Genomic DNA, 15,219 nt, shown 5'->3' with positions numbered 1-15,219 from the left:
CATCATGCTGATCAATCCATAGACTGGTGGGTTGTGTCCATCTACCAGCAGGTGGAGATAGAGAGCAATCCTTTTGCCTCCCTATATGTGGTCATGTGCTGCCAGGAAACTCCTCCGCAGTATGTTCTCTATCTCAGCAGGTGGTGGTCACACACAGCAGCAGCTCTGGCTAGGCCTCCAAGCCTAATTTTTAGGTTTTGTTGAGTGCCTGATGGATTGAGGGCTCTTCTTGAGCAAGTGCAAACCTGGTGGCGCCAGGTCCCTCCTTTTCTCCCCCCTCCCGCTGGCTCCGTTAAAAAAAAAAAATTTTGGACGCCCTTAAAGGCGTTTATTTCGACGTTTATTTAAACGTTTATTGCAGCTACTCACTGGGACACCAGGTCGTTACAGCTCGGAGCGAGAAGCAGGTAATTTTTACCTTTTTTATAGCGGGCAGGGGGTTCCCCGATTGATCTCCACGTGGCCTATGGCGTCGGAGGGCGAGGGCGCGAAGAATCGCTCCCCGGACCGCGTGTGCACTCCTAGCGGGGATGCGGGGGTATTAAAGTCTGATTCGCCCTTGTTAGGTGTTAGTTCGGAGGCCGGTCAGTGTCCCGGGTCTTCCTCCGGCGCGGCAGTTTTTCCCGCCATAAACGCCCATCCCCCGCTGCTCGCCTCCGCCATCTTGGCCGGCCACTCTGCTCGGACGGCTTCTTCTTGGGCCGCCCTTGAGCTGGGAGACGTTCATGCCATGGCCGCCCTTGATTTGGGCGACGGCAAAAAAGCGGCTAAAGTTAAGCGCCGTTCTTCCCGCGCGGCTCCTTCGCGAAGTGTCGCGCTGGACGCCATCTTGGATGCGCAGCATGTTTCTCCCCCGCTCTTGCGAGCGCCGGTTGAGGGTGCGTCTAGGGCTGTGGCCCAGGCTGCTGAAGTGCACAGTCTGGGGGGTTTCTCCCCCGAGTTTATTTTGCTGCTGCATCAGGCCTTCCTTATGCAAAACGCTGCCCCTTCTCCCTTGTCCGATAAAGGGGTTGAGGCCCCCGGAAGTAAACACCCTCGGGTGGATTCCCAGGCCTTAGAGGACGCTGTTTCCTCTGATGTAGATGAGGGCAGCGTATCTGAGTTCTCCCAACGGTCCTTTGGGGATTCCTTGGAGGAGACGGATTCCCGCTCGGATGGAGCGGATGACCCCTCTGCAGCGCGGATCTTTCGCTCAGAGGATTTGCCCAACCTGTTAGTGCAGGCCATGAGCATTTTGAAGATTTCCTCTCCGGAGGACGTCTCTCCCTCAGCCCCTGTTGGCTCCGCCATTATACTGGGGACGAAGCGCCCGCCTAGAACCTTCCACGTGCATAATGCCATGCACACCTTAATTTCGGCTCAATGGGATGTCCCGGAAGCGAGCCTCAAAGTGGCTAGGGCTATGTCCCGCCTCTATCCTTTGCCTGAAAGTGAACGGGAGGCCTTTCTTTGGCCTACCGTGGATTCTTTAATCACTGCGGTGACTAAGAAAACGGCGTTGCCGGTGGAAGGTGGCACGGCCCTAAAGGACGCCCAAGACAGAAGATTGGAAGCGGCTTTAAGGTCGTCCTTCGAGGCGGCTGCCTTAAGTTTGCAGGCCTCAGTTTGTGGCTCCTACGTGGCCAGGGCGTGCCTGACGATTGTGCAGCGGGCTTCCCCCTCGGATCCTTCCTTGAGGGCTGATTGGCCGGCCCTGGAATCGGGCTTGGCTTATTTGGCAGACTTGCTGTATGATGTCTTGAGAGCCTCAGCTAAAGGTATGGCTCAGACAGTCTCTGCGCGGCGGTGGCTTTGGCTGAAACATTGGTCTGCGGACCACACCTCTAAGTCCCGCCTGGCTAAGTTGCCTTTTAAAGGCAAGCTGCTCTTTGGGGTCGAGCTGGACAAAATTGTGACCGATCTCGGCACGTCTAAGGGCAAGAGGTTACGAGAGGTCAGGGCTCGGGCCAGTGCTCGCCCCGGTATCTCCAGAGGACGGTTTCAGGAAGCCCGTCGGTACCGCCCGGGCAAGTCGGGCTCCTCTGCCCCCTCTTCCTTCAAGAGGAACTTCTGCCCCAAGCAGCATTCCTTTCGCAGAGACCGCCGTCCCGGAGGTGCGCCCTCCGGTCCTCCCCCAGGGTCTCGTACCCAATGACGGGGTCCTGGTCCATGGCCCAGTGCAAATTGAAGGACGCCTGTCCTCGTTTCTGGGCGAGTGGACCAGGGTAACTTCAGACGCTTGGGTGCTGGAAGTCATCAGAGACGGCTACAAGCTAGAGTTCTGCCGACCCTTAAGAGACGGGTTTGTACTCTCTCCCTGCAAGTCTCCGGTCAAAGCTGTGGCAGTGCAGCAGACCTTGGACAATCTGATCCGCCTGGGTGCGGTCGTTCCGGTGCCAGAAAATCAGCTTGGCAAGGGACGTTACTCCATTTACTTTGTGGTACCAAAGAAAGGAGGTTCTGTACGGCCTATCCTCGACCTCAAAGGGGTCAATCGGGCCTTGAAAGTTTGGCACTTTCGCATGGAGACTCTCCGCTCTGTTATAGCGGCAGTGAAGGCAGGGGAGTTCCTGGCATCCTTGGACATCAAGGAAGCGTACTTGCATATTCCCATCTGGCCTCCTCATCAACGCTTTCTGCGTTTTGCAGTCCTGGGCCGACACTTCCAGTTCAGAGCCCTCCCGTTCGGGTTGGCTACTGCTCCGCGGACCTTCTCAAAAGTAATGGTGGTCATCGCGGCCTTCCTGAGAAAGGAAGGAGTACAAGTCCATCCTTATCTGGACGACTGGTTGATCCGAGCCCCCTCTTATGCAGAGTGCGGCAAAGCTGTGGACCGGGTGATTGCTCTTTTGAGCTCCCTGGGGTGGATCATCAACTGGGAGAAAAGCCAGCTGCGCCCGACTCAGTCCCTGGAGTATCTGGGAGTTCGATTCGACACCCAAGTAGGCAGAGTGTTCCTGCCGGGCAATCGGATTGTCAAACTTCAGGCTCAGGTGGACCAGTTCCTAGTAGCCTCTCCGCTCCGGGCTTGGGACTATGTGCAGCTGTTGGGCTCTATGACGGCCACGATGGAAGTAGTGCCCTGGGCCAGGGCTCATATGAGATCACTACAACACTCTCTGCTGCAGCGCTGGACTCCGGTGTCGGAGGATTATGCTGTGCGCCTTCCCTTGGACCCAGCAGTGCGCAAGGCGCTGAGCTGGTGGCTGCAGACAGACAAGTTGTCTGCAGGGATGCCTCTTGTGACCCCGGAGTGGATTGTCGTCACGACGGACGCCTCTTTGACGGGCTGGGGAGCCCACTGCTTGGGAAGGACAGCGCAGGGGCTCTGGTCTCCTGCAGAGGCAAAGTGGTCTATCAACCTCCTGGAACTCAGAGCCATTCGGTTAGCGCTTTTGGACTTCCTCCCGGTACTGGCGTTGAAGCCAGTACGGGTCCTGTCGGACAATGCCAAGGCTGTGGCCTATGTCAACTGCCAGGGAGGTACCAAGAGCGCCCCTCTAGCCAAGGAGGCCATGAACCTATGCCAGTGGGCGGAAGCGAACCTGGAACAGCTGTCAGCGGCCCACATTGCCGGAGTCATGAATGTCAAGGCGGACTTTCTCAGTCGCCATACCTTGGATCCCGGAGAGTGGCAGCTATCTGCTCAGGCATTCTTGGGCATCACGAAGCACTGGGGCCAGCCGAGCCTAGATCTGATGGCGTCGTCGGCCAATTGCCAAGTGCCGCGCTTTTTCAGCAGAGGACGGGACCCTCGATCCCTGGGGGTAGATGCTCTTCTCCAACAGTGGCCGACACAGGAGCTTCTCTATGTGTTCCCGCCCTGGCCCATGTTGGGCAGGGTGCTAGACCGGGTGGCAAAGCATCCGGGCCGGATAATCCTGGTGGGTCCGGACTGGCCCAGACGTCCCTGGTATACGGACTTGATCAGGCTCTCAGTGGACGATCCTCTGCGGCTGCCAGTGGAGCAGGGCCTGTTGCATCAGGGTCCCGTGGTGATGGAGGATCCCTCCCCCTTTGGTCTTACGGCCTGGCTATTGAGCGGCAGCGTCTGAGAAAGAAGGGCTTCTCAGACAAGGTCATCGCCACTATGCTAAGAGCCAGGAAGCGCTCTACTTCTACTGCTTACGCCAGGGTTTGGCGTACCTTTGCAGCATGGTGTGAAGCAGGCTCACTTTCTCCCTTCACTGCTCCAATTTCTTCAGTGTTGGCGTTCCTGCAAGAAGGTCTGGAGAAAGGCCTGTCGCTCAGTTCCCTTAAAGTCCAGGTAGCGGCTCTGGCTTGCTTCAGGGGCCACCTGAAGGGTGCTTCCCTGGCTTCGCAGCCAGATGTGGTGCGCTTTCTCAAGGGAGTTAATCACCTGCGCCCTCCTCTGCACTCAGTGGTGCCTGCGTGAAATCTCAACCTGGTGCTAAGAGCCTTGCAGAAGCCGCCTTTTGAACCCTTGTCAAGGGCATCTCTGAAAGACCTGACGTTGAAAGCAGTCTTTTTGGTGGCTATCACTTCAGCCAGAAGAGTTTCCGAGCTCCAGGCACTCTCATGTCGAGAGCCCTTTCTGCAGTTCACTGAGGCAGGAGTGTCTATTCGCACAGTGCCTTCCTTCCTGCCCAAGGTTGTTTCTCGCTTCCATGTGAATCAGCAGCTCTGTCTCCCTTCCTTTCGTAGGGAGGACTACCCAGAGGAATACTCTGCTCTCAAATATCTGGATGTGAGACGAGTCATCATCAGATACTTGGAAGTGACCAATGATTTCTGGAAGTCGGATCATCTGTTTGTCCTGTTTGCAGGTCCTCGTAAGGGTCTGCAGGCTGCTAAGCCTACAGTGGCAAGATGGGTCAAGGAAGCCATTGCAGCGGCTTATGTGGCCGTGGGGAAGGTGCCGCCTATCCAGCTGAAGGCTCACTCCACTAGAGCTCAGGCGGCCTCGATGGCAGAGGCCGGGTCCGTCTTCTTGGAAGAGATTTGCAAGGCGGCAACTTGGGCATCGGCCCATACCTTCTCCAGGCATTACCGCTTGACTGTGGCTGCTCGGGCGGAGGCCCGGTTTGGAGCTTCAGTGTTATGGTCAGGGATTTCAATGTCCCGCCCTGGGTGAGTACTGCTTCGGTACATCCCACCAGTCTATGGATTGATCAGCATGATGATATGGAAGGTAAAATTATGTATCATACCTGATAATTTTCTTTCCATTAATCATAGCTGATCAATCCATAGCCCCTCCCAGATATCTGTATTGTTTATATTCTGGTTGCATTTCAGGTTCAAGTTTAGTCTTCAGTTCCTGTTCAGGAGGACTTCGTGTTCAAGTTTTTCAATGGATTCTTCAAGAGTTGAGACGAATTTGTGTTACAGTGAGCTGCTGCATTCCTCTCCCCTCCGTTTTACGGGGCTGGATTGAGACTTAAATTCTGCCGGCGCTCCCTCCCGCTTCGTGCGGCAGTAGGGCAGCTTTGTACCCCTCCCGCTTCGGCAGTGTTAGGGTCAGTCAGCTCCTCCCGCGGTTGCGGTTGCAGGATAAGCCAGATCCCCCCGCATCGGCGGGTGTGGTGTCCCTCCCCCGCTCCGCGGGGATGAGCTGGACGGATTCCCCTCCCCCACTTGTGTGGGGATGAGCTGGGTTAATTCCCCTCCCCCGTTTCGGCGGTGGTGAGCTGGGCAGAGTGTCCCTTTGTGGGTGTAATTCTCTAAGTGCTGAGTCCTGCGGATGGAGCTTGGATATCGACATACTGAGGAGTTTCCGGCAGCACATGACCACATATAGGGAGGCAAAAGGATTGCTCTCTATCTCCACCTGCTGGTAGATGGACACAACCCACCAGTCTATGGATTGATCAGCTATGATTAATGGAAAGAAAATTATCAGGTATGATACATAATTTTACCTTCTAAGTCCCCCGAGGGTTTACAGTTTTTACCTGAGGCAATGAAGTGGTTAAGTGCCTTGCCCAAGATCACAAAGAGCATCAATGGGATTTGAATCCTGGCTTCAACCGGTGCTTAATTATGCATTGTTTGAACAAACACTTTCTATATTTGTTTTTCATCTATTTGTTGTTAGCTTCCCAGAGTATGCTGCTGTGTTGGTACAGTTTGAAAAGTTACACAGCCTTTTATTAGTTAACTGTTCTAGCTCATTCATCCTATATAATAATTTGCACCTCCAACATTCCATCACTGTCTGGCTGCCTGGGTTCATAACATCTCATGATGTTAGCCATCCTCCAGCGTTCCATTTCCCCTCACTGCCCCGCCCTCACATCAAAACGTAATGACGTCAGATGGCGGAACAGTGAGAGGGAAGGGAACGCTGGAGGCGAGCTGACGTCAGGATGTTACCAACAAAAGGGAAGCCAGCCAGGCCAGCCAGAAAACAATGAGGTACAAAGGAAGAGAGAATCGCAGCACATCGAGGGGAGGGCAGGGCAGGGCAGAGCAGAATCGATGGACATGGATGGGATGGGAGGAGAGGACAGGAGAGAAGAGAAGAGAATCACGGAACACGGATGGGAGGGCAGAGAAGAGGAGAATCGCTGGACATGGAGGGGAGGGCAGGGGAGAGACAAAACGTCGCTTACAAGAGAGCCTTTCTAGGGCCCGTTTCATTGTTGAGGAAACGGGCTAGGTTCCTCTAGTGATTCTATAAAATTCTATCATATCCCCTCTCACCATTTTTCAGGCTGAAAACCATTGTTTAGCCTTTCTTCATAATTTTTGTTCCCCTTCTCTGAAACTTTCATTGTTCCATTATAACCTTTTTGATAAGATTGGGCAACCAAACTATACCTTGTATTCAAGGTGCAGTCTCACCATGGACCAGTACAGAGGCATAATGGTATGTTCAGTTTTGTTCTCTGAAGCAAATAAAAAGGAGTAGGGTAGCCGGTGGCACTTCCAACATAAAACCAGAGAGCCAGTTTCTAACACCTTGATTTAACTTGAAAAAAGGACAGAGGACCAAAATGTGCCTGGCTTTTCAAGCTGCTGGAAGTGCCAGTTTTCAGGCTACACTATAGCACTTCTTCCCATCCCTTGACTTTTTAATTTTATTAGGGACTTTGTCAAATGTCTCTGAAATCAAAATACATCAAGTGACTCACCCTTATACCTTTGAAAGAATCTAATAAGTTGATAAGGCAAGGCTTCTATTTGCTAAACCATTACTGACTTATTCTTATTATGTTCAGTAATTTTGTTTTTTTTTTAGGAGAGCTTTTCCCGTTTTGACTAGCACTGATATTAGCCTCGTCTATAGCTGAACTCTTTTTTATAAATTGGTGTTACATGGACAATCCCCAATCCTCATGTATTGTGACTGTTTAAAATGGTAGGTTACACATTACTAGTAATGAGGCAGCCATGGGCAAAGAAAGTGTTAACTCTGAGAAATTATATACATAAGAAATGATATTAAAAGCTTGAAGTTGAATTCTAACTTTTTACCTTGCAACTAAAGTGAAGGAATGCCAGATGGTTCAGGTTAATTACTCAATGTCTGGCTTGGCTGAGCCAAAGGTTAGAAAGGTCAGTGAGAAATGAAATTCTGTCCCTTGTGAATTGGCAATGCTAGCTGGCACATCTGTATACTATTAAATCTTGAGGGGATATTATTATGAATGAACAAAGGAATGAGCCAGACATATGACATATTGTAGTTTAAGGAATAGGCTGAAATACTATTTAGAAGTGCTTGATATGTAGATTTTGTTATAAGGAGATAGCTTAGATATAGATATATAGACCATTATAAGTATGTAGAATATGTTTTATAAGGATGCTTACTTTAGAATATGCTGTATTCTGTGTAAATTAATAATTCTGTGTAGAATGTCTGTTAAATTCTGTATTACTCTTTGTCTGCTGTTTAAGAGGTCAAGCAAGGACTGCAGTGAAGAGGCCAACATGTGTTTTAAGTTATCTGCAGTTCTGGCTGGTTCAATGTATAAGCTGATAGGTGAAAAAGGTCAGGACTAGTCAGCTCTCTTCTCCTTGATTAATTATAGGTAAAATGTAGGAATGGTCTTGAAAGTAATAACCTGATATGTATGCCATTAAGTAAGATTGGCCCTTGACCCCTTTAATGAATGCCAGAGTTTAGTTAGCAGTTAGTACTAGGAATATGAGAAATCAATCATAATAACATGTAAGAGACTGGAGCCCAAATGTCTGGTGTAAGGGGCCCCAGGTCACAGGTCAGTTTAGGATGTCTGGAACCTATGTAACTGATATTTGTATGGAGCTGATTGGTTGAGGCAAGGTAATCAATCTATTCCTTAACCAATTGGAGAGTAAGGGGGCTAGGCTAGGCTAGATAGAACTGTATTTAAGTGGGAGAAGAAGCAGGTTACGTCAGAAGGAGCTCAGAAGAGAAAGAAGGACAGAAGGAACAGACAGAAGAAGGAGAAGACAGCATAAGAAGAGAAGCAGCTGAGAGAAAGACACAGAGAGCTGAGAGAGAGACAAAGAGAGCTGAGAAAGAGAAGAAGAGACTTAATGCTGATGTTCTACTTTGTTTGCTGGCAAATAAAGAAGATTTCTCTCTCATTCTGGTGTGCTGTCTGACTCCTGAAGTATCATAAATTCATGCATCCATTCCTGCAACAATTCTTGGTGGCAGCGGTGGGATACTGAATCCTGCATTAATCCCAGCACCCAACTGACTGAAGAACATTCGCCGGGTATGTATTCTGTATTCTGTATTATAATTCTAGCTAGAAAGTTGTAAACCAGCCCCTCAAAAATTGGGGGAAGGAGAGCCTGATCAACTCTCAGCGAAGGCCCTAGTACCTTCTAGTCTAGTGGAGATTAGAAGCGAAAACGCTTGAGCTTATCTGTATCTGAGAAATTTGAAATTGTTGGGTGGGATTTTCTGTATGGAATGTGTGATGCGTGAATGATTAACTGAGTGCGGACTTCTTATAGCTGCGTTTCCAATTAACGCGAGTTCAATTGGCCAGCGACGGAAGGAAGCGATTGCTGTCTGTCTACCTAGTGTCTCGAGAGTGCGGACCCCTTACTGCACTTTCAAAAATTCCCTCCCCCTTTGTGTGTTGTAACTGTAAGCATTATGGGAGGGAAATCGTCTAGACAAATTGCTACCCCCCTAGATTGTATGCTTAAGAATTTTAAAAAAGGATTTTTAATTAATGACTATGGACAGACTTTAAGCTCAAGTACTCTAAGAACCTTGTGTGAAGTTGAGTGGCCATCTATGGGAGTGGGGTGGCCCCCTAGTGGCAGCTTAGATATTGAAGTAATCCGGAAGGTTTACAGTATAGTTGTAGGAGAACCAGAATATTCTGAACAACTCCCCTATATAGATTCCTGGGACAGCCTTGTGACTGACCCTCCCTCTTGGTTGAAAACTTATATGGGATCCCCAGTAAAATTCATGTTAGGCCGTGCTCAAAGAAAGATTAGAAAATCTAAATTGGAAGAGGGAAAGAGCCCTAGGAAGCCTACCACCCAATCGGTGGCTTCCGCCCCTACCCTGTCTGAGAAACCCATACTCTCTGATGACCCCTCAGACCTTGAGCCACCACCTTATGGCCCATTGTTGGGGTTCCGTGCCGCCCAGCCCAAGCTTCTCCAGTACAGGCTTCTCCGGATAGTTCCTCCCCCACTGTGCGAACCCCACCACATCCTAGGTTGGACTTTTCAGCTAGTCTCTACCCTCCTCTGCCACATCCTTCCCTGTTAACCTCCGAAGACCCGCTTTGGGCTCCACTCCCTGACTCCTCAACTCCCGACAGCCCAGCCTTTCCCTCTAGTACCCCTACCCACTCATCAGGGGCCCGGCATCCCTTTCAATGGACTGACTCACCTGTGACCACCTCTCAGTCTATGAGTACCCCTCCCCATCCCTCAGGGTTTCAACCTACCTCCCCTGAATGGGTTAGACCTGCTGCAATCACCTTTGAGCATGATAGGAGGGTAGCTCCTAGCTCTACCTCAGATTCCATTCCCACCTCCTCGAGAGTTCTGCCACTCCGACAGGTAACTACCACTCGACCGGATCCTAATAATCAGGGTCAGGTTATACAGGCACAGGCCTATCAGTATGTACCCTTCACAACCACCGATCTCCTGAATTGGAAGACGCATTACCCCTCTTATACTGAAAAGCCTCAGGCAGTGGTGGACCTAGTGGCTAGCATTATGGCCACCCATAACCCAACCTGGACTGATTGTCAACAACTTCTCCTGACCCTCTTCACAACTGAGGAGAGGCGGAAGATTTTGCAAAATGCTGAGGCCATAACGCGAGCGCGTGCCCCCGAGGGGACACAGAACCTAGAGGAATGGGTTAGAGCTCGGTTTCCTCGCGCAGCTCCAGTTTGGGATCCAAATAATGGGCAGCACTATGAACTGTTGTCTGGCTATTGCCGGGACTTGCTGGAAGGTATGAGGAAAGGCATAAAGAGGCCCATTAATCTGGCAAAGGTCTCTGAAATTCTCCAAGGGGCAACTGAATCCCCTGGGGCCTTTTTAGAGCGACTAATTGAAGCCTACAGAACATACACCCCATTTGATCCTGAAGCACTAGAAAACCAGAGAATGGTGAATAGTGCATTGGTGGCCCAGAGTATGCCAGATATCCGGAAGAAGTTGCAGCGTCAAGAGGGATTCGCAGGGATGAATACCACCCAGCTAATTGAGATCGCAACCAAGGTTTTCATTAATAGAGATCAGGAGGTGCGCCGAGAGGCTGACCGGAAGATGCAGAAGAAGGCCGACCTTTTAGCGGCAGCCATTACTAATTCCACCCTTAATCGAGGTCGACCTCTAGCTAATGGGAAGCCAAAGTGGGACCCCGGACCACCAGCCAGGCCCCGAGATTCCTTCAATCAATCCCGGCCAAGGGGGGAGAATCCCAGACCAAGATTGGAGAGGGATCAGTGTGCCTACTGTAAGGAAAGAGGGCACTGGAAAGATGAATGCCCCCAGAGGCGCCAGGGACTGAGAAGGGGACCAGGAGATCGAGGAAGCCGAGGCCGAGTTCGAGAGGGAAGATATGAGCCTCCTGAATCTGACATCATCGGGATAGCCGAGATGGCAGAATGGGACGAATAGGACAGACCGGGTTCCTACAAACTGGGCTCCCAGGAACCTATGGTCAAGTTAACTATAGGGAGCCGCTCAATTCCATTCATGATTGATACAGGAGCTGAACATTCTGTTGTGACGGAGCGATTAGCGCCTGTGTCTGGAAAAACTGTCCGAGTGGTGGGAGCCACGGGGGTGCAGAACCGGAGGCCCTTTCTGACAACCCGTAGATGCCAATTAGGCTCACACACAGTCACTCATGAATTCCTGTATATGCCAGACTGTCCAATCCCTTTGTTAGGTCGAGACCTGCTGTCCAAGCTTAGGGCCCAAATTTCCTTTGACTCTGATGGCCAGATTTCAGTCTCCTTTCGGCCCCCGATATCCAGCCCTAAGGGTATATTGAGTTTCTGCTGCCCCCTTGAAGAAGAATGGCGGCTGCATCAGTCACATGGCCAAGTTGACCTACCCCTGGCAGATAGCTTTCAGGTCAGTGGGGTATGGGCAGAAGATAATCCCCCAGGGTTGGCCCGAAATATTCCTCCTGTCCATGTAGACTTACTTCCAAATGCCCGGCCAATCCATCTTCGCCAATACCCAATTCCCCGAAAGGCTCTGGAAGGGATCCAAGCACACCTGAATCGTTTGTTATCCCATGGAATTATTCGACCTTGCCAGTCTCCATGGAATACGCCACTGTTGCCAGTTCAGAAGCCAGGGACTGAGGACTACCGGCCAGTCCAAGACTTACGAGTGGTCAACAAATCTACTATCTCATTACACCCTGTAGTGCCTAATCCATATGTCCTGTTAGGATTGATACCTTCTGGAGCTACCCATTTCACGACACTAGATCTAAAAGATGCCTTCTTTTGTATTCGGGTGGCCCCCGCCAGTCAACTGCTTTTGCCTTTCAATGGGAAAACCCAGTAACAGGAAGGAAGCTTCAGTATACATGGACCCCGCCTGCCACAGGGGTTCAAGAATTCCTCCACTATTTTTGGGACAGCCCTAGGGCAAGACCTTAAGACTTTTAAATCTGAGCCTTCCAGGCGAGTTTTACTCCAGTATGTAGATGACCTCCTGATTGCAGCAGTGACTCAGGAAGAGTGTTTTGAGGCTACCAGAGAATTGCTGGAGCTACTCTTGGATGCAGGCTATAAGGTCTCACGCTCAAAGGCCCAACTTTGTCAGTCAGAAGTGAAGTATCTGGGTTTTTGTATTTCCCAGGGAAGTCGGAGACTGGATGTCAGTAGGAAGCAAGCAGTTGCTGCAATTCCCCAACCCAAGTCCAGAAGAGAAGTTAGGGAATTTCTGGGAGCAGCCGGATTCTGCAGAATTTGGATTCCAAATTTTGCATTGATGGCGAAACCCCTTTACCAAGCCACAAAGGGGGGTGAAAAGGAACCATTTGAATGGGGACCTACAGCTCAACAATCCTTCATTGCCATAAAGAAAGCCCTACTCCAAGCCCCTGCGTTAGGCCTTCCTGATGTGGAGAAACCTTTCTCATTGTATGTCCATGAGCGACAGGGGGTTGCTCTGGGTGTGCTGACCCAGATGATGGGATCCTGGCAGAGGCCTGTTGCATACCTGTCTAAACAGCTGGATGGAGTGGCTAAAGGATGGCCAGCCTGCATGAGGGCCATTGCAGCAACAGCCTTACTGGTCCAGGAAGCTGATAAGCTGACCTTGGGGCAAGAACTGGTTGTTAAAGTCCCCCACGCAGTTCTTACCCTCATGGAATATAAGGGCAACCACTGGTTTACAAATAACCGTATGGTTAAGTACCAAGCTAGCTTGTGTGAGAATCCACGGATACACCTGGAAACAGTGGCTACATTCAATCCCGCCACTCTTTTGCCAGCATCTGAGGGACCACCGGATCATGACTGTATCCAAACCATGGATGAAGTGTACTCCAGTCGACCAGATCTTAAAGATGTTCCGTGGAGGGACCCAGATGTAATTTATTTCACAGATGGAAGCAGTTACGTGGAGAACTCCAAGCGATTGGCAGGCTATGCTGTGGTGACAGAAGACAAGGTGATAGAAGCAAGAGCCCTGCCCCAAGGAACTTCAGCCCAGAAAGCAGAACTTGTGGCCCTCATACGAGCTCTGGAGCTAGCAGCAGGACTGGTAACCAACATTTATACTGATTCCAAGTATGCCTTCACAACTCTACATGCTCATGGAGCTTTGTATAAGGAAAAGGGACTCATAAATGCTGCAGGCCAACCTGTTAAGTATGGACCCGAAATACTTCAGCTGCTAGAGGCTGTGTGGGCCCCTAAGAAGGTAGCTGTCATTCACTGCAGGGGACACCAAAGGGTAGATACTCCAGTGGCCCGAGGGAACCGCCATGCTGATCGGGTGGCCAAGGAAGCTGCTCGAGGACCCCCAGCAAGTACTGTGACTCCCCTGTTCCAAATTCGATTGCAAGAATGGACGCCTATGTACACCCAAATGGAAGAGAAATGGGCTCAAGAGGAAGGTGCAGTAAGGAGACCTGATGGCTGGTTACATCTCCCTGATACCAGAGTTCTGGTGCCACGCCACCTAGCTTGGCCTGTAGTGTCTCAAGCTCATGACCTATCACACTTAGGGAAAACAGCACTAGCCCGCCTACTCAGTCGAGTAGTGGTGCTGGAAGGATTGGATAGTCTGGTTGCCACTGCCTCTGCCCGATGTACTCTCTGTGCCCAGAATAATGCTCGTCAGGGACCCCGTATTCCACCAGGAGTTCAGTCTAGGGGACTAACACCCTTTGAGTCTCTAGTTATAGACTTCACAGAAATGCCCAGGAGCGGTAGGTTCCGATACCTCTTGGTCATGGTCTGTACCTTTTCTGGGTGGGTGGAAGCATAATCCTACAGTTACTGAGAAAGCCACAGAAGTAGCTCGAGCCCTCCTTAGAGATGTCATCCCCAGGTATGGACTGCCCCTTGCCATAGGTTCAGATAATGGGCCCGCCTTTGTTGAAGCTACACTTCAGGCCCTGTCCCGCGCATTGCGCATTACCTGGAAATTGCATTGTGCTTATCGTCCCCAGAGTTCAGGGCAGGTTGAGCGGGCAAACAGAACCTTGAAAAATAGCCTAGCAAAGATTTGTCAGGAAACCCAACTGAAATGGCCACAGGCACTGCCACTAGCCCTCTTCCGCCTCCGATGCACTCCAACTAAAGGAACAGCCCTCTCTCCCTTTGAAATTGTGTATGGGAAGCCCCCAGCCATTTTGCAGGGAATTAAGGGAGACATAGAGGGGCATAATCGACCAGAAACGCCTATCTCCATGGGCGTTAATCTCCGAGAACGGGTCCGTGAAGGGGCGGAGTGAACCGTATTTTTAAAAAAAAAATAGACGCCCATGCTTTATTCGCCAAGGTGTGAGCTGGGCGTTTTTGCTTTTCACCGATAATGGAAAATGAAATCGCCCAGCTCAAAAACGAATAAATGCAAGGCATTTGTTCGTGGGAGGGGCCAGGATTCATAGTGCACTGGTCCCCCTCACATGCCAGGACACCAACCGGGCACCCTAGGGGGCACTTTTACAAAAACAAAAAAAAAGGTAAAAGAGCTCCCAGGTGCATAGCACCCTTCCCTTGGGTGTTGAGCCCCCCAAATCCCCCTCAAAACCCACTGCCCACAAGTCTACACCAGTACTATAGCCCTAAGCGGTGAAGGGGGGCACCTACATGTGGGTACAGGGGGTTTGGGGGGGTTGGACGACTAGTAGCATTAAGCAGCACAATTGTAACAGGTAGGGGGGGGATGGGCCTGGGTCCACCTGCCTGACGTCCACTGCACCCCCTAACAACTGTTCCAGGGACCTGCATACTGCTGCTTGGGAGGAGGGTATGACATTTGAGGGTGAAAGTAAAAAGTTGTGAAACATCATTTGTTGTGGTGGGAGGGGGTTAGTGACCACTGGGGGAGTCAGGGGAGGTCATCCCCGACTCCCTCTGGGGGTCATCTGGTCATTTAGGGCACTTTTTGGGGCCTTATTCGTCAAAAAACAGGGTCCAGGAAAAGTGCCCTAAATTCTAGCTACAAACGCATCCATTATCGGCGAAGGGCGCCCATCTCTGTTCGGGTGATAACCACGCCCCAGTTCCGCCTTCACCACGCCTCCGACACTCCCCCGTCAACTTTGTCCGCATCCGCGACGGAGTGCAGTTGAAAGCGTCCAAAGTTCGG

The sequence above is a fragment of the Microcaecilia unicolor genome, chromosome 2 (genome assembly GCF_901765095.1).
Source record: "Microcaecilia unicolor chromosome 2, aMicUni1.1, whole genome shotgun sequence".
Classification (NCBI taxonomy): Eukaryota; Metazoa; Chordata; class Amphibia; order Gymnophiona; family Siphonopidae; genus Microcaecilia; species Microcaecilia unicolor.
This window is presented reverse-complemented; position numbering follows the sequence as displayed.